The sequence below is a fragment of the Schistocerca americana genome, chromosome 1 (genome assembly GCF_021461395.2).
Source record: "Schistocerca americana isolate TAMUIC-IGC-003095 chromosome 1, iqSchAmer2.1, whole genome shotgun sequence".
Taxonomy (NCBI): Eukaryota; Metazoa; Arthropoda; class Insecta; order Orthoptera; family Acrididae; genus Schistocerca; species Schistocerca americana.
The window spans coordinates 914,794,653-914,813,195 of NC_060119.1; the positions used below are offsets into that span (position 1 = coordinate 914,794,653).

The following is an 18,543-nucleotide window of genomic DNA, read 5'->3' on the forward strand; positions in this document are numbered from 1 at the left end:
AGAAGGTCGTCACACCTCCTCGTATCGACATTTCGCTCCTCTGTCTGACGCCTCTGCGGGAGATCAGAACAGTGACGTCCAGCGTTTACGTCACGCGGGTTGATTATGAGTGGTCGAGGAAAACATTTCAAACACACCGATGCATAGAATCGTCAAATAAAAGGCCCCAGGAGCTGGCGCAAAATGCGTCAGTGAAAGCGCCTCTTCCCTACAGGCGTTCATTTTCGCACATTTCGCGCTCAATAATGACAGCTTGCAGTTCGATGTTAAACAGGACGACGTTTTTGGCAAATTTTTCCACTGCCGACATCCCCCGCAGGACTGCAGCTCCAAGGAACATGCTCTCAGTCCTTTGGAGTGACTGCAAGTTTTGCTTTTGTGTATAGTTTGAAAACACTAGGGACCGTTCAAAACCATTCGATGAAATTTTATTGTGATCCGAAGCAGAAAAGGGTGCTTATCCTTTTTCACCCCTACTTTTTCGCGCTGTGCACAGTGAGGTGCGACATTGACATACACGTGAATGAAATGGCGAAGCTTGACAACTCGCCCCCCCCCCCCTCCCCCTCCGCGGTTACACCTTGGTGCTACAAAAACACCTTTTTGGGCACATTAAAACTTTCACTGTACAGAGATACTTCATCGATCGCTACGTGCAGGCGGGACAGCAGCCTGCTCCACACAAGCCACTGCTGACCGTATGCGAAATAAGAGATTTGCCTAAACGGATGTCTGTCTGACAGGCAGGGAGAGATTAGTACATGGATGTGTCCGTACAGAGAGATTTCTAAAGTGACACAAATAGGTGCGCAGGTGGCAACGATGGTGTTGCCGACTTGGAGGGGGGGGGGGGGGGGGGTCGTTAGAGAGATCTTTCACCATTTTGTTCAAGTGCATTTCAATGTTGCATCCCCCCGTACACAGCCAAAGGAAGACGTGATAAGGGAGATATGAAAAAAACGTAAACACCCTTTGCTCCTACGGATCACGTTCAAATTTCGCCGAATGGTTTTGAACTGTCCCTTGTGGTTCCGCCCTGTAATGTATACAAACGCAAAACTTGCGGCCACACTGCAGACAAAACTGTGAGATCATGTGCAATGGAGTTGCAGCCCTCCAAGGCTTCGTCCTGTTGAACAGAGCACCGCGAACTATGGTTTTAGAACGCTAAATGTGCGAAAATGAATGTCCATGGGGAAGGGGTGGTTTCGTTGATGCTCTTTACGCCACCTCCTGAGGCCTTTTTGTGCCGCTTCTGTGCGACGGAGTGTCTGAAAGTTTTCCACAACCACACATAATAAACCGACGTGATTTGAACGCAGGGCGTCGTGGTTCTGGCCTCCATCGCAGATGCATCAAACGAAGGGATGAAATGTGGATAAGAAGGTGTGATGATCGTGTGAAACATTCGTGATGCTGTTGGACAGAATTGTGGTGAAATTTGGTGCCAGTGGCACATAATTAACCCACCTTACAGCTCACATGTACTTCCGAACTCTGTCCTTTTTTTCGCAAGTATCGACACCTTGCTGTCTGAAGCGTCACTGAGCCCAAGGGCGACGTCGCAGGGCGCCAAGCTGTTGCGCCACTACAGAGGAAGTTCGTGCACACCTTTGAGCCAAATTTCAAACTTCTACGTCGCAATGGGAGACAATTACGGAGTTTCAAAAAAGAGACACCTTAATTGTATTGCGCTATGAATATCGTAAGAAAGACATATAAAACGTTTTATCTTCTAAAATTGCTCACACATTTAACTTATAGCAAAACGAGAGCTTTTTAGTTTCGGTACCGCCAAAAAAAATCAGAAAAAATTACGCTACAGTGCTCACACTGATAGGTCAGTCACGGAATAGACATAGTGAAATGGTGCCACTGTCCGTGTGCAAGTATAGCCCAAAAGCAGCGGGGCAGCCCTGACGTAGACAATCCACCTTGCTTGTACTTAGCGTTTTGTTGATTGCTGCACTAACGAGATTTTAATCCGTATTAGACATTCGGAGTGGCGCGCGTGTAAGTAAGCCTTAATGTTTTTTTTATTATTTTTTTTATTTTATGTAAGTCTGTTGTATGTAAGCGGTAATTAAACTGGAGTCTCAAGTAGAAAGAAACTAACATTTCCAAAGTATTATTTGTTTCCTTTCGCAATGGAGACAAGAGAACGATGGCGATGCGGGACATGTCTAACGTCTGCAAAGAAAATGCCATTGGGGAAAAACACGGTAAGAAAACGGTTCTGTGGTTTCAGAGATACATTTTGAAAAAGAAAAAAGTTCAAATGGCTCTGAGCACTATGGGACTTAACGTCTGAGGTCATCAGTCCCCTAGAACTTAGAACTACTTAAACCTATCTAACCTAACGACATCACACACATCCATATACATTTTGATGTCGTACATTCACCACGTTCCGAGACCTTTCTGAAGAATACTTAACATAGTTCACAATGATCCACGTAAATCAATAAAAGAGTTAACAGGCGAGGTCTGTTTTAGTGGTTAAATATCGTGCGTCGTTTAAATTCCACGAAGCAGGTCATAAAGCACCGTAACTGTAAGTGATCGTTTAGCCTGTGATCAATATCGAGCGTCCTTATCCAAAACGAATGTTGTCTTTTATGTCAGCATAAAAACGGAAAGAAATGTTGAATCCTAAGGTAAAGAAACAGGTACCGAAGAAAATTTTTGTCACACCCCAGCACATATTGTTATGTATGTGGGGAGATGTGTAAGACGTCTTGTAATACAAGTTTCTTGCAGCCAATACGTGCTGCCCCATTTATTGGGAACAACTCAGATGCAATTAAAAATATTATTGTTGAGGCTGATCAAGTACCACTGAAACACGATAACGTAAGTCGGATTCATCTTACGACTACGAAAGCGCTTATCCAGGAGCTATAACGAACCACTATGTTCGTAATGTCAGCGATCGGATCATTTGAGTTTATAGCAGAACTTATATATTTGAAACTAATCACGCGTATGTTAGATAGACAGTGAAATGAGTTAATTCTTCTTGTTACCCTTTTGCGTCCAGCACGTAGCCTTAAAGGTCTTGTATATTTTACTGTCTGCAATTTGATTTGAACAATAAGCAAGAATGAATTTAACCATGTTTTAATTTATTAACAAAGTGTCAGTTCTTTCTACTAATACTATATGAAGTTTGTGTTTCTATGTTCCGGTTAATTAAACCGCTGGAAGTAGACCGTTTGGTGACGTGATAATAGTGCGCCATCAGTGTGCTGTCGAATGTACATTCATGCCTTTCACAAGTTGAACCTGCAGTCTAATTTTCTTTTTACGACATCCAATTATCATTGGTATTGTCAAGCAAATCATTTCTTGCATTGCAATTAGATTTTCGCGGTCCTGCGTCACCAAGCTTCTCCGCTCTCCAGCGTGGACTTCCGCCCCTGTTCTTCACCAGAATATGATACTCCACGTAATAGTTTCCATTAGATACACCAGGAAGTTCTTTTAATCATTAATTTTAAAAATCTGCAGCTTCGTGTTATTCTTGTCATACTCCTGTTGTCGTCAATATGACGTGTCCGACCTCTCGAATAATTAATACAAAAAAATTCACTTTAGCCTTTTAATTTTCTTTGATAGATACATTGCAGGGTTTACTTGGTAGATGATTCTACATCCTCCACTTTTTCCGATACACTTTTCTTCGATAACGATACTTTAATAACTTACTTGAGGCGTTCACCAACTCCGACAAGCAAATTATTTAAAATGTGAAAGCGAGATACTAATCCAACATTCGGAAACAGTGATACACCATGAATAAGAATATATTAACAACTAATATGGAGGGTGTCCCAGGAGGAATGATAAATATTCACGGATATGACAGGAACGATCATTCGAAGCAAAAACGTTCAGTAAAAATGGGCTCTAAAATGCATACCTTAAGAACTGTGGGCACTTGTTTGTCTTCGATACTATGAAATAAAACTCTTCTGCTGCAACCTCTTTGCTTTCCACGCTTTGGGAGGTGATGGTATGGAGCAAAACAGGAGAAAAATTTCCAATAAATATGGGCTCTAAAATGCATACCTTAAGAACTATGAGCACTTGTTTATCTTCGGTACTGAGAAAGACATCTCTTCTATTGGACAAATGCTCATAGCTCTTCCGCATCCATTCTGTAGCCCATGTTCACTAGAGTGTTTTTCTCGTTTTGGTCCATACTACTTCCTCCCAAAATTTGGGAAGCAAAGATGTAGCAGTGCAAGAGATTTGATTCATTGTATCGAGGATGAAAAAGTGCTCATAGCTCTTAAGGTATACGCTTTAGAGTCCATGTTTACTGAACTATTTTGCTTTGAGTGATCGTTCCTCGCATATCCCTGATTAATGACCATTCGTCATGTAACATCCTGTATGTTAGTTATTCAGCCAGCAATGACACACGATCATTTAATTTCACTTCAAATTAACTGAAAAGTCTTATCATAGCCATACTGCACCGTTATATCACGAGTACGAATTACGCTAAATTTAATTTCAGTGTAGAACTCAAGTTTAGTTTTCTTCATGAATGGATTTTGCTTTAGATCTGCGTTGTGTGGTTATATGTCTAAACGCAAGAACCCCTGTTAAATCCACACATGATACGTCAACTGCAAGCAATTACTTAGAATACGTATTCGCCATCAACACAAAAAATAAAAACGTCGCCAGCCCGAAGATTGGTTTGAACATCACAAGGCTCTACTTTTTATAATCCTATTAGAGAAGGCAATGTCTGGCCTATCTCCATTTAAAGAAACTTCTCTTTTAGTCCATTACTAGGAAGACTATAATTTTATGTGCAATCGACTTTACATTTTCCAAATATGCAAAGTATTTACAGAAGTGAAAATTAAACTTAAGTTCTTAAAAATACAGGGTCGTTGATTTCTTCTTCCACTGAAATTTTAAATTTTATTATAACAGGAAGATTCATATCTTGAATTTGTTTTAATTGATGTTATCAGGAATATGTTAAATACACCTCGGTTTATAGACACATACCAGCTACTGTTTTACTACTAAAAACTGCATAGAAGTTTGGAATTTTTCTCAAAATATTGGTGAACAGAGTGGTACTGATGTACTGTACGTTGCGACTTCTACGTGATAAATTTTTCTTAACCGAATCGGCTTTAGAGTTCGCTCGCAATTTCTCTCAGTTCTGCGATAATATTTCTATCCTGAGCATTTGATATGGCAGTGCTCAAAGATCTGTTATCAAATATCAGAGATTTTGCCTCCTCTCGGACATTTAATATCAGGTATACTTTCCATTACCACCCTAGATGGAAAGACAGATTTCTGTCATGGTCAGCCTTTATGACTGGGTGTTGTGTGATGTCCTTAGGTTAGCTAGGTTTAAGTAGTTCTAAGTTCTAGGGGACTGATGACCATAGATGTTAAGTCCCATAGTGCTCAGAGCCATTTTAAATTTCAAAAATGGTCAGCCTTTAACCAATCATCTTCACGCTGCAGACAGCAGCCGCTAAAGATAAAAGTTCATGCGTCCTTGCCACATATTACAACCAATTCACGATCTTCACCTCACAATCGTTTTACGTAACAGCTTATATTTTCTTCGAAGGGCAGCGAACGTGCGTCGCGCACTGTTATTCGCCTCTTAACGACTTTTTGTTAGTTTATTTATTTACTTTTCAGCGTTTTCGCCATCACATTATCTAATGGTCAGACTTCCTGCATCACATTTTATATTAATTTACTTATTCCTCCAAATAAACAGTTCTAGAAGATTCGTCTCTAACTGCAGTCAGCAGAGTTACTTTCTCATATATGTCTTACTCTGGTGCCCCGGAGTAGCAGCCGATGCAAATATATCGCCGGTCCATCAGGAGCAGTCGTCACCTGTATAGACTTCTACACATGGCACAACAACAGCCATCACGCTTCACGCAGTGGCGACGAAACGAGGGTCACGTGGGCCAGCCGCCGTGATTACTGGCAGCAGTCAAGGGGCCGCTTGGACGGTCACACGTCCTGCTGTCAAATGCTGCAAGAAAACTTAACGCTCTTTAACAGTGCATCGCTAGAGGCTTGCGCGAATGAAAGAAACTTGACCCACATCCTCAAGTCCCTTGTCTGCACCCAAGGTTATTTAAATTTCTTAAACCATTTGAAACCATTCGGTATGATTTAACTCTGACCATTGGATTGATCCTGTTCTGAACTTTCGTCTACTGAAGTCGGTCTTCGTCATTTATGTTTTATAGACTAATCATGACCAAATTTTAATACAAAATGCCTGTCATATTCTCGGCACCTTCTGTAAGGTAAGTATTTGTGTTAAGAGTCAGTCATACAGTTTGTTTTGTAACACAACGAACCTTCCCAAGACTGCTACGTGCTGAGATGCAAGTGTGGGAGGCCGCAAACAAAGAAAGAATTGGATATAAATTAAGAAGCAGTAAGATGTCAGATTCAGAGCCCATCAGTAATGAGCAATCGACCGGTGTATCCACAATTTTTATCACTGTTTCATTTCGATTTCCTTGAAAATACAATCGCGATTTAAAACATTAACGATTTTTTGCGAGAGAAAGAAACTTCATGATGATTCCCAACATTCCGAAGACCCTAAACGTGAAAGATATTTTCTCCGTCGGTACTTAAATACACGGAGGAGTGAAGGATTACAGTTTGTGTGATAGGGCCCTAGATTAAATCTCATAACTCTGTATGGTATCTGCTGGCGTGACGGAATGTGCATTGTTGATCGCGATCTTTCAGTCTGAGGCTTTGAGACTGGCGACCTTCCGAAGTTATTCTGGAGGCACAACCTGTGCATCAGCACCTGGTTTCATCCTCCTTTCCTTTCACTTCCAACGAAGCAAGCACTACACAACACTACGAAAGGAAGGTAAATGAAGACATGTTTCTGCTGAGGCTGTATCTTTACATAATCATTTCATATAGACGTATGACATTACGTTACAATGTCAGCAGAAACTTGCCTTCATTTAACTAGTATTTATGGGTGTATACCCCGTCATGAAGCCGGCCGCGGTGGCCGAGCGGTTCTAAGCGCTTCAGTCCGAAACCACGCGACTGCTACGTGCGCTGGTTCGAGTCCTGCCTCGGGCATGGATGTGTGTGATGTCCTTCGGTTAGTTAGGTTTAAGTAGTTCTTAAGTTCTAGGGGACTGATGACCTCAGATGTTAAGTCCCATAGTGCTCAGAGCCATTTGAACCCGTCATGAATAAAACAGCTAACTGCAAAAGTAATTGTAACGGCAGTAAGAGCACACCAGACAAAAAATTAATAAGCTCCAGGAGCCATCGCGATGCGCAGCCTCTGGCATTGATAATGGCCTCAATTCGGCCATGATGTTTCTTCAAGTATGCCATATCCAGCTGAAGCCGCTCATCCACGATTAGAAGACTTTCGTTTCACCCGCTGCTACAAATAGTCACATATACTTCCGACGAGTCAGTCGAAGTGCGATAGGGTGCCTGAGCGTTCGTAAAAGAAGGAAAGTGCGCATGCAGCTCGGAGAATACCGAAGCTACCACCTTGGAACTCAGGATTGTCGACAGCATGCTCAGCATGAAGATGAAACAGAAACCACAACGCCTGGTCACCGAGTCTATTGAAATAAATATCCTGGTTCATGTTCATGGCAAACCTGATGAATGGGTGCTAGATGCAGGACGAGAAACACCCTCAAGATAACACAGAACCACCTCTGACTTTAACTACACCCTACCCACTCACTGGCTTGGTTAGTTAGTTTCATGTTCCATGGATCATTTGCACTGTAAATCGCAATGATGTGGGGCGATTCATTGTACATTCACATCGCAAATTAATTTGTAAGTATGGCTACAAGCTGGACATTTACAAGGGTGTTTTCTCTTTTTTTTAAAATGCAGATGTGAATAAGTAGTTCCTGCTTACCACATCATAACAATAGAAATTTTTCAATGAAATAGGAGTTGTAAAGGAGAAACTTTTTCAGTTTGTTTCCAAATTTTATTTTGCTCTCTGTCGGACATTTTATATCATTGAGTAAGTCATCAAAAATTTCAGTTGCAGCATTGTGCACCCTTCTTTGCGCTAAAGACAACCGTAATGTGGAGTATTGAATGACATTTTTCCTTCTGATATTGTAACTATGTCCATCATTGTTCCTTCTGAACTGCAGTGGATTATTTATAACCAAGTTCAGGAGGGAACAAACGTACTGTAAAGCAGTAGTCAAACAGCTTGTCGGCAAGATGATCGTGAGTGATCACCACATATTACTTTTACAACAAGCTTTTGAGCAACGAAAACTTCCTTTCTTAAAGATGGGTTACCCCAGAAAATCATTCCATTATTGAATGAATATATGCAAAATATATCAACTTACCGATTTGTCTCTGCGCAAGATATTTAGTCATTGTAGGTGCATACGAATGAACTAAATTGGCTGAACTAAGTTGTTTTAGGAGTTCCAAAAGGTGATTTTTACAAGTTCTCATCAATATGGGCACCTAATAACTTCGAAGTTTCCACCCTGTTTATTATTTCCTCACCATGTGTTACGCCTATCATTTGCGTAGTACCCTTAGATGTGCGGGATTGAATATGTAGCGTCTTTTTAAAATTGAGAGTCAGAACAGTGCAATAAACCAGTCTATGATACTTTTAAGATCACCCCTTACCATTTCACCTGTTTCTGTATGTATGGTTGGACTGATTACAATATTAGTATCACCTGCAAAGAGAACTAATTCCGCTTGTTGCATGTTAGCCAAGAGATCGTTTACATACAGGATGTAACAAAAATATACGGCACAAATTGCAGGACACATTCCTCACACGTAGACGAAGAAATTATGTTATGTCGACAAGGGGCTGGAAACGCTTTGTTTCCATATTACAAGTAACTTTCTCCAACTCATCAGTCATGGGAAACACACAAGAACAAAACGTTAGAGCAAGCATGCACTCTTGGTGACGTCTGATTACATAGTGCACCGCCAGTGTTCGTACGTCACTGCTTGCTTGGTAGAGCCACACTTTCATCCTCCCAGGCTCAACGAACAAAGTTATCAAAACTTCGTAGAGAGCGTTCTACCTGTTCTGTTAGCAGATGTGTCTTTAGCTGTGCGACAAAACATGTATTTCAAGCACCATAGTGCACTTTCTCATTTCAGTGCTAATGTCCGTCGGCTACTAAATAACAGGTTCGGCGACAGACGGATAGGTAGAGATGGACCAATTGCCTGCCCTCCACCCAAAACCACTGCACTTTTATTTGTGGAGGCATTTGAAAGCTCTTGTACATGGAACCCCAGTATTGAACGACTCCTGTGAGAGAGTTGTGTGGTGTCACCGCCAGACACCACACTTGCTAGGTGGTAGCCTTTAAATCGGCCGCGGTCCGTTAGTATACGTCGGACCCGCGTGTCGCCACTATCAGTGATTGCAGACCGAGCGCCGCCACACGGCAGGTCTAGAGAGACTTCGTAGCACTCGCCCCAGTTGTACAGCCGACTTTGCTAGCGATGGTTCAATGACAAATTACGCTCTCATTTGCCGAGACGATAGTTAACATAGCCTTCAGCTACGTCATTTGCTACGACCTAGCAAGGTGCCATTACCAGTTACTATTGATACTGTAATCATGTACCGTCAAGAGCGACGCCCATCATTAATGGATTAAAGTTAAGTATTCCACCTGCTACGTCCGTTTTTCTAAAGTCTAATTTCCTTGTCCTGTTCCAGACCTCACGCCAGCCTGCGTGAGCTAAAATGCGTGGCTTTCGGCTTCCTCTCATACCCGGTGTCGGCTCTCCTGCCAACCCACAACAAGTTGCATGTGGTATGCTGGTGCATTGCGTTCGTGTGTGTTTTCCATGATCAGTATGTTGGAGAAAATGAGTTATAACATGGAAACAAGCGTTTCCAGACCCATATTCATACAACATAATTGCTTCGTCTATGTCTGAGGACCTTGTACGTGAGAAAAATAGGGTTCAAAAAATGGTTCAAATGGCTCTGAGCACTATGGGACTTAACATCTATTGTCATCAGCCCACCAGAACTTAGAACTACTTAAACCTAACTAACCTAAGGACAGCACACAACACCCAGCTATCACGAGGCAGAGAAAATCCCTGACCCCGCCGGGAATCGAACCCGGGAACCCGGGCGTGGGAAGCGAGAACGCTACCGCACGACCACGTGATGCGGGCAGAAAAATAGGGGACCTAAGAATGAGCGTTGGAGAATCACATACGTGATATGTCTCCAGTCAGAAATATGTTCCCGGACTACATTGGCTGAATTACTAAACACAACAGCTAAACGCCTCACTGGGCCGTCGGTGCACTCGACGCCTTGCATCAGTCGGAAAAGAAGTGAAATTGTGTCTCGTCGCACCACACTACACGCTTTCAGTCACCTATTGTACACTTTCTGTGTTGCTACCAGCACGGTCGGCTATTTCGTTAACATCATTAATTTAAATGTGCCCGTGAGGGTAATGAAAGAGAAACAACTTTTGTAAACGCTATGCCAAAACTAATTACATTGACAATTCAAACCGCCCGCATCTCGTGGTCGTGCGGTAGCGTTCTCGCTTCCCACGCCCGGGTTCGATTCCCGGCGGGGTCAGGGATTTTCTCTGCCTCGTGATGGCTGGGTGTTGTGTGGTGTCCTTAGGTTAGTTAGGTTTAAGTAGTTCTAAGTTCTAGGGGACTGATGACCATAGATGTTAAGTCCCATAGTGCTCAGAGCCATTTTTTGACAATTCAAACCAAACTTAACTCTTACAAGCACAGTAGTTTCGTAGTCAGAATGCCTGACGAATACAGCGATGTACTTTATTGTACTCTGTTAAAATTCACAAAGTTATTAGATAAAATTTACACAAACAACAGTTTTACAGTTTGTAAGTGTTCGACTAAGCCGGTGGCGTAATAAGATCAGTGAATGACGACAATACAAGGTCGAATGTCGGATATAACTCGTGCAGTAGCAGATATTTGTACAGTGGTTGGAGGGAGTGCCACGAACAACACACTAAAAATCCTGACCGATGAGAGTGAGTGTGGGAGTGGGGGTGCGTTTGAAGATCACTTTAGTACGTTTTTCTTAAATAACTAAAACTACAGCCTCTGGCGAAATCGTTTCCCAGTAGAAAATTTAACTACATTTACATTTCCCACAAAAAGATCCCGTTCATTTTTTCTGTAGGGCTAATAGTTTGCGCTTAGCGAGTGAGCGAATATGAAAACCTCGCGCGTGGTTTTTGAAGGCCAGATGTAACACTGTGGCAGCAGAGATATGCGCACCGACAATGGTGCACTGAGCGGCAAAACTGCACGGAGGAGCGCCATTATACGTCATCTTGTGGGGCGGATCCCGATTCTGCGTACAGCGTCAAGATGGACGTATCCGTATGTTTGGATCCGAGGAGAACGAATATTGTCAGTTGCATTCGTCATCGTCATTCGCGCCCAGCAACTGGAGTGAGGGTGTGGAGTGCTACTGGGTACGCAACACGGTCTCTAGATCTCCGTGACGATGCAAGACGGTATGGTGGCTGTGCTGTTCTGCTAGTAATTTTAGTAATTTTCGCCTCACAAACATTAATATACGCTCAATAGTAAACGCCTGATGGCCTAAAGTTATCGAACAATTGAAAAGTAAAAGAAATGAACCATCGCATAGCAGCGACAGAATCTATTATTCTTTATCATTGCCGTTCTTGGGCGGTGCCTGTAAATCTCTACGTACATGTATCGATTAATGATATAAAAAAGAATTCTGTTGTTTCAAGACAAATGAGGCATTGGGCGCCTCACCTTTTATTGATCGTATTCCATGAAATGCGGACGCGGACTTGCTGCGTTCCGCATCGGTATTTTATATTTTATGTGAAAATATTCAATAAATGTGCTAATTGTTATTTTTCCAACCAGAAAACATGTAGTTCCTTGTAAATGATTACGAACAGACAGCATCAAGAGGACATTTTGACTGTTATGTATAAAGTATTTAACCACAATGGTCATCTATTGTAATTTAATATGGAAAGGTACGTAGAATTAAAAAAACGTTTGTTAAAGATAAGTGTGCTTATTTTAGTAAATTAACCTTGATGGTTTCCATCTCCTCATTTACTCGAACGATAATTATTTTCTGTTAGTTCATCACCAGAAATTACGATCACGCTGATGGGCTGAACGCAGCATGAGGCAGAAGGAACATTATCGTTTTCCTATTATTTTTGAATCAACTCTTTAGTTTTATTTGTGTAGTATTGCATTTCTTTTAAAGTCTATGAATTTTCTGGTCCCTTAGTGTTGTTCCGGGTATGACTACATCGCGACTATAAAAATGCACAGAAATGATAATGTTTCTTCCGAACGATCTCAAATAAATCAATCTGCTGCTCATATTCATGTATTTAATGCTCAACGTATGTTATTATAATAGTGTAATCAATCTCTGATTCTGTTGCCAAGTGGTCCACCAAAATATTCATTTACCAGAAGATATTTTCGACATTTTTCAAAAAAAATAAAAAATAACAATTCATTTTCTTTTCGCCCCCGAAGAGCAAGACTACATGCTCTACGTCGATACAGCGGGTGTTCGAGTGTTGCCCTGTCCAGCACGTTCTCCAAATTATTTACTCATTGAAAATATCCATGCTCAGTGTTGGAGATTACCGTTTAAATAAAATTAAGAAAAAATGGCCTTGTGCGTTTAGGACTCGCACACTCAGGGTTCCGTACGAATTAAATTACGTGTATAGACAAAATTTGGAAATTTGTGGTAAAGTCTAACGGGACCAAATTGCAGAGGTCATTGGTCCATAAGCCGACACACTACTTAATCTAATTCAAACTAACTTTTACTATGGACACACACACCCATGCCCGAGGGAGGACTCAAACCTCCGACGTAGGGAGCCGCACAGTCCGTGACAAGGCGCCAGAATCCGCGCGGCTACCCCTCGCGGCTTATACAGGGTGTTACAAAAAGGTACTGCCAAACTTTCAGGAAACATTCCTCACACACAAAGAAAGAAAATATGTTACGTGGACATGAGTCCGGAAACGCTTACTTTCCATGTTAGAGCTCATTTTATTACTTCTCTTCAAATCACATTAATCATGGAATGGAAACACACAGCAACAGAACGTACCAGCGTGACTTCAAACACTTTGTTACAGGAAATTTTCAAAATGTCCTCCGTTAGCGAGGATACATGCATCCACCCTCCGTCGCATGGAATCCCTGATGCGCTGATGCAGCCCTGGAGAATGGCGTATTGTATCACAGCCGTCCACAATACGAGCACAAAGAGACTCCACATTTGGTACCGTGGTTGCGTAGACAAGAGATTTCAAATGCCCCCATAAATGAAAGTCAAGAGGGTTGAGGTCAGGAGAGCGTGGAGGCCATGGAATTGGTCCGCCTCTACCAATGCATCGGTCACCGAATCTGTTGTTGAGAAGCGTACGAACACTTCGACTGAAATGTGCAGGAGCTCCATCGTGCATGAACCACATGTTGTGTCGTACTTGTAAAGGCAAATGTTCTAGCAGCACAGGTCGAGTATCCCGTATGAAATCATGATAACGTGCTCCAATGACTGTAGGTGGAAGAACATGGGGCCCAATCAAGACATCACCAACAATGCCTGCCCAAACGTTCACAGAAAATCTGTGTTGATGACGTGATTGTACAATTGTGTGCGGATTCTCGTCAGCCCACACATGTTGATTTTGAAAATTTACAATTTGATCGCGTTGGAATGAAGCCTCATCCGTAAAGAGAACACTTGCACTGAAATGAGGATTGACACATTGTTGGATGAACCATTCGCAGAAGTGTACCCGTGGAGGCCAATAAGCTGCTGATAGTGCCTGCACACGCTGTACATAGTACGGAAACAACTGGTTCTCCCGTAGCACTCTCCATACAGTGACGTGGTCAGCGTTACCTTGTACAGCAGCAACTTCTCTGACGCTGACATTAGGGTTATCGTCAACTGCACGAAGAATTGCCTCGTTCATTGCAGGTGTCCTCGTCGTTCTAGGTCCTCCCCAATCGCGAGTCATAGGCTGGAATGTTCCGTGCTTCCTAAGACGCCGATCAATTGCTTCGAACGTCTTCTTGTCGGGACACCTTCGTTCTGGAAATCTGTCTCGATACAAACGTACCGCACCACGGCTATTGCCCCGTGCTAATCCGTACATCAAATGGGCATCTGCCAACTCCGCATTTGTAAACATTGCACTGACTGCAAAACCACGTTCGTGATGAACACTAACCTGTTGATGCTACGTACTGATGTGCTTGATGCTAGTACTGTAGAGCAATGAGTCGCATGTCAACACAAGCACCGAAGTCAGCATTACCTTCCTTCAATTGGACCAACTGGCGGTGAATCGAGGAAGTACAGTACATACTGACGAAACTAAAATGAGCTCTAACATGGAAATTAAGCTTTTCCGGACACATGTCCACATAACACCTTTTCTTTATTTGTGTGTGAGGAATGTTTACTGAAAGTTTGGCCGTACCTTTTTGTAACACCCTGTATAGACAGTTCGTCCATTCCGGGAATCGAGAATCTGGACCACTTATACCTTTTGTCTACATCGATACTGGCAAGGTATCGGTTCCTGGGAGGGTTTCCAAGGATTTCGAGAATGTTTTAATTTCAAGTTTGACGTCGGATAAAGTTTGACAAAAGAATTTTTTTTCGTGTGATATAATTACAAATTAATAATAATCTGATTTTTTGCTTTACTTGTACTGTGTAACCTTGCTTCTTGCCCTATTTCACGAGTCTACATCAACGGGAAGTATTACGTAGGTTTTGATTAGTGAGTTTTCTAGTATCAAAACATGTGAAAACTTGGAAGCTCACATTTGTTACACCGACAAGGGACTATAGATCTTAGTATCTGACATAAACATCAACTTGTTCCGTCTACCCGTTTCTGAGAAAAGGGCGGCTCAACAGACTGACAGACGTACAGGCAGACAGGCAGTCAGATAACAAATGACAAAAAATGTTTTTCGTGTGATATAATTACAAATTCAAGATTTTCGATTTTTTCCCTTTACTCTTACAGTGAAACACTACTTCCTGTCAAATTTCACGTTTCTAGACCAAAGGGACATACCCTACAAGTTTTAATGAATTTGCGAGTGTCAAAAATGTGACATAAATGACCGCATCGTTTGACTGCATTGGCGTAGGAGCTTCAATTTTTACACGCCAAGGGACTGTAAGCCTTAGTATGTGACAAATTTCAACTTGATTCGTCCACCTGTTCCTGAGAAAAAGGGTTCTAACAGTCGACAGACAACAAAGTCATTCTATAAGGGTTCCGTTTTTACCGACTGCGGTAGGGAATCCTGAAAATAAATAATGTGATGATGACTAAGTAGACACAGCTGAGACAATTGGAAGCTGATAAGCAACATGTGTTGCAAAACGATGTGGTACTTAAATACAGCTAGAGTATCCATGTCTTTTCCACTTTAAATTTACCATTTTTTTTATAAAAGATCTTTATTGTTTTACATGTTAACTGTATATTAGTCGCCATTGTAATTATTGGTACTTCCAGATTACGCCTTTGACTCAACAGCACTCACAACACCCAACGTGTTTACAAAAGAAAACAGAGGTTATGGTCTTTGATCACAATTTACATTATACTTGTTTTGTGTACTGCATTAAGAGTTTTGGATATGACAACAGATTTCTGTTCGTCGCGAAGAACATATTTAAGGATGGTGCTCATCGGGGTTTTAATGTAATGTGGGTAAAGTAATGTGAAAACGATATGGACACTCCAGCCGCTTGTAAGTACTACAATTTTACAAGACATGCCGCTTAGAAGCTTCCAGCTGTCTCAATTGTCTCTCTTTAGTCATCATAGCATTTTTTTTTTGTTTAAACGGTGATCTCTAACGTTGAACACGGAAACATATATTTGAATGTAAACCATCTGAAGACGGGCACAAGCACGAAGCCGGTTGTGCATTAAATAAAATCACCTACTGCTGCGACTGATAGCGGCTATCATTCTACGCCATATAAAGGAACAGTGACGGAGTTCAGCTGCATCCATTACAGATAAAATTCACTCATTTTGTCAGAGCTGTTGAGAGAGTGGCCAGTCACTATCGTTCGTGAACTCTGGCAGAGGGTAGAAGCAACATGGGGTGGTGTAACAACATCTGACACCCAAGCTTAGTTCGACCCAGTGCCCAGCCAGTTTAGAGCCGTTGTTGTTGCCAAAGGTGGCACCTGTGTACAAAATGATATACCCTCCTTTGTAGTCTTGAAAATCACCTACAACTTTAGTCATCCATTCTTCTTACTATATTCTATATACAAGTGAAATTTTGTTATTTACTATCCTTCTTGAAGTTGCAATTTTAATGATCAGCCGTGTAAATTTTTAAGACACGAGTAATTCGACAGAATCCTCTTTGAAATTTCAGAATCTCTGACGGATGGGAACAATAACCAGCATTATTAAAAAAGAAAAATGCTTAGTGGCGGCAACAAACTTGAAATGCCACCAAAAAATGGATATGCGTTAAAATATCTGAACACCCTTTTCACATTCCACTTTAGCCCCTGTCGTTAACTCGTCTTTAATAAACAACGGTAAACCGGCAATTTCATTCTATATTTTCGCGTAGACTTTTTAATAAACGTTACGAAGGTGTGGCAGCTGTCTTATTGACAGGTAGCATAGTCCGAAAGCTACTGCGTGACGATGCTGAACGGTGAGAGGAGCCGAATCTTCTGGTGCGCTTTAACCAATTGACACAGGCGTCCCTCAACCGAACGCCCTGTACATTTACGGAGGTCATTTATATGCAGCCACTGTTGCTTGCTGCGTACAGTCACACGCAAGGGTTGCTTTCTACGCTGTACCGATGATGATTATTATGCGAAATGACTTATTATCTGTAAGGCACAAACGAGGTTGTAATCGTTTCAAAATGACAACAAAAGACAACTAAATGCAATGCGCAAATTACCCACCAAACGAAACTAAAGATCCGAAAGTTATAAACTTAACCACAATCAGGGCCTATAGATATCGTGCAACAACTCCTGTGCTAACGCTAAGCAGCGAATGAGACGTCGAAATATTGTATTACGTGAAAACAGCCCTTCTGGCTGACGAATTCGAAGCGTTAAAGCGTTACAAAGATCGATAATTCGAGTGCTACCGCCTGCTTCCGCCATGTATATGTGGGACTTCACATACAGCTTCCTCTTTCTTCCCCCCTCTTACCCAAGTCGCCGCTGCATAGTTTCGATAAAGACGAAAAACCGTCGCCGCGCCTGCGAACGAGACTAATTCAAGAATTTGAAATGTAATTGAGAACAGCAGAGGCTGTATTTAATCGACTGTTGTCGGGGTTTTTGTTGCTGCGCCATGTAGCCTAAGTACAGCTGACAATATGGAGGATAACGCTGTTTATACACGGATATGAGCTGTTTATTGCAGTCTTATTACGCTTGCTAGCAGCAAGCTGAAGGAAATTATCTTAAATATACATGGCGAAAGGAAACTCGAAGTACCTAGTCCTAACAAGGGTGAGTGCATACACTGAGGCGACAAACGTCAACGGATAGCAAAGTGCGCATATACTGATGGCGGTGGTATCGCGTGAAAGTTAACCAAAGACGTTGGACTGCTGCAGATGTCGCAGCGCTCGTGTGTGATCTGACAGACTCATACTGAAGAAGAGGATGCTCTGTGTGTTGACGAACTCTTTGAATTTGAAACTCACACACCCACATAGTTACGTTGCAGACTGCCATGTTACACACCACATTTCGGAGTCCTCCAGCGACATAGAGATGCAAATATGTAGACACAAAGAACAAAGATGTGGAATGTCAATAACGTTTGTTTTATTTAAAAAGATTTAAGAGTTTTCACTTATAAAATTCGGGGGCCTTACTTTTCAGCTCGCCCTTGTAGTCAAGTCTAACTATGTAATGGTCGAGTATTTATACCATGGACCTGCTGAGAAGTATTTACATATGACCAATCAAATTAAATAGATCTGGAGGAGGCGACATGGATTTACGGAGACCATTACTACCACTGGAGAGACCACTAAAACCGTTAAAGTTCTGTAGGTATTTTTGACATTTATGTCAGGTGGAGTCGTCTGATGGAATAGGAAACAAGAGTTACGAGTTCCTTAAGTACTCTGACAGCATTATGTAACTGCCGTTTTGCGTCTGTAAACGTCGGTTGTCTCGCGTTGAATTTCATCAGCTTCCACAGGGGTGACGTTGTCATCTAATGATAGCCTCGTTTGCCTCATCCAAATATGCAGTATTTCAGATCATTATGTAACTTTAGAGTTATTCTTGTGCAATGCCACCGACAAGCAGTATAACATAGTCAGCCATCACTATTATGATTGTGAGAATAAAGTCACAAGTGGAAAAATAAGCAGTGAAATAATGTTCGCTGGAATGAGTTTTTGTGTTC

At 41.9% G+C, this 18,543-nt stretch overlaps 1 protein-coding gene across 3 annotated transcripts in view; it reads right to left on the reverse strand.

Annotated features, from left to right (window-relative positions):
• The window catches only part of LOC124615279 (lipid storage droplets surface-binding protein 1), a 205,490-nt gene that overhangs the window by 174,230 nt on the left and 12,717 nt on the right, over positions 1-18,543 (reverse strand). The window lies entirely within an intron of this gene.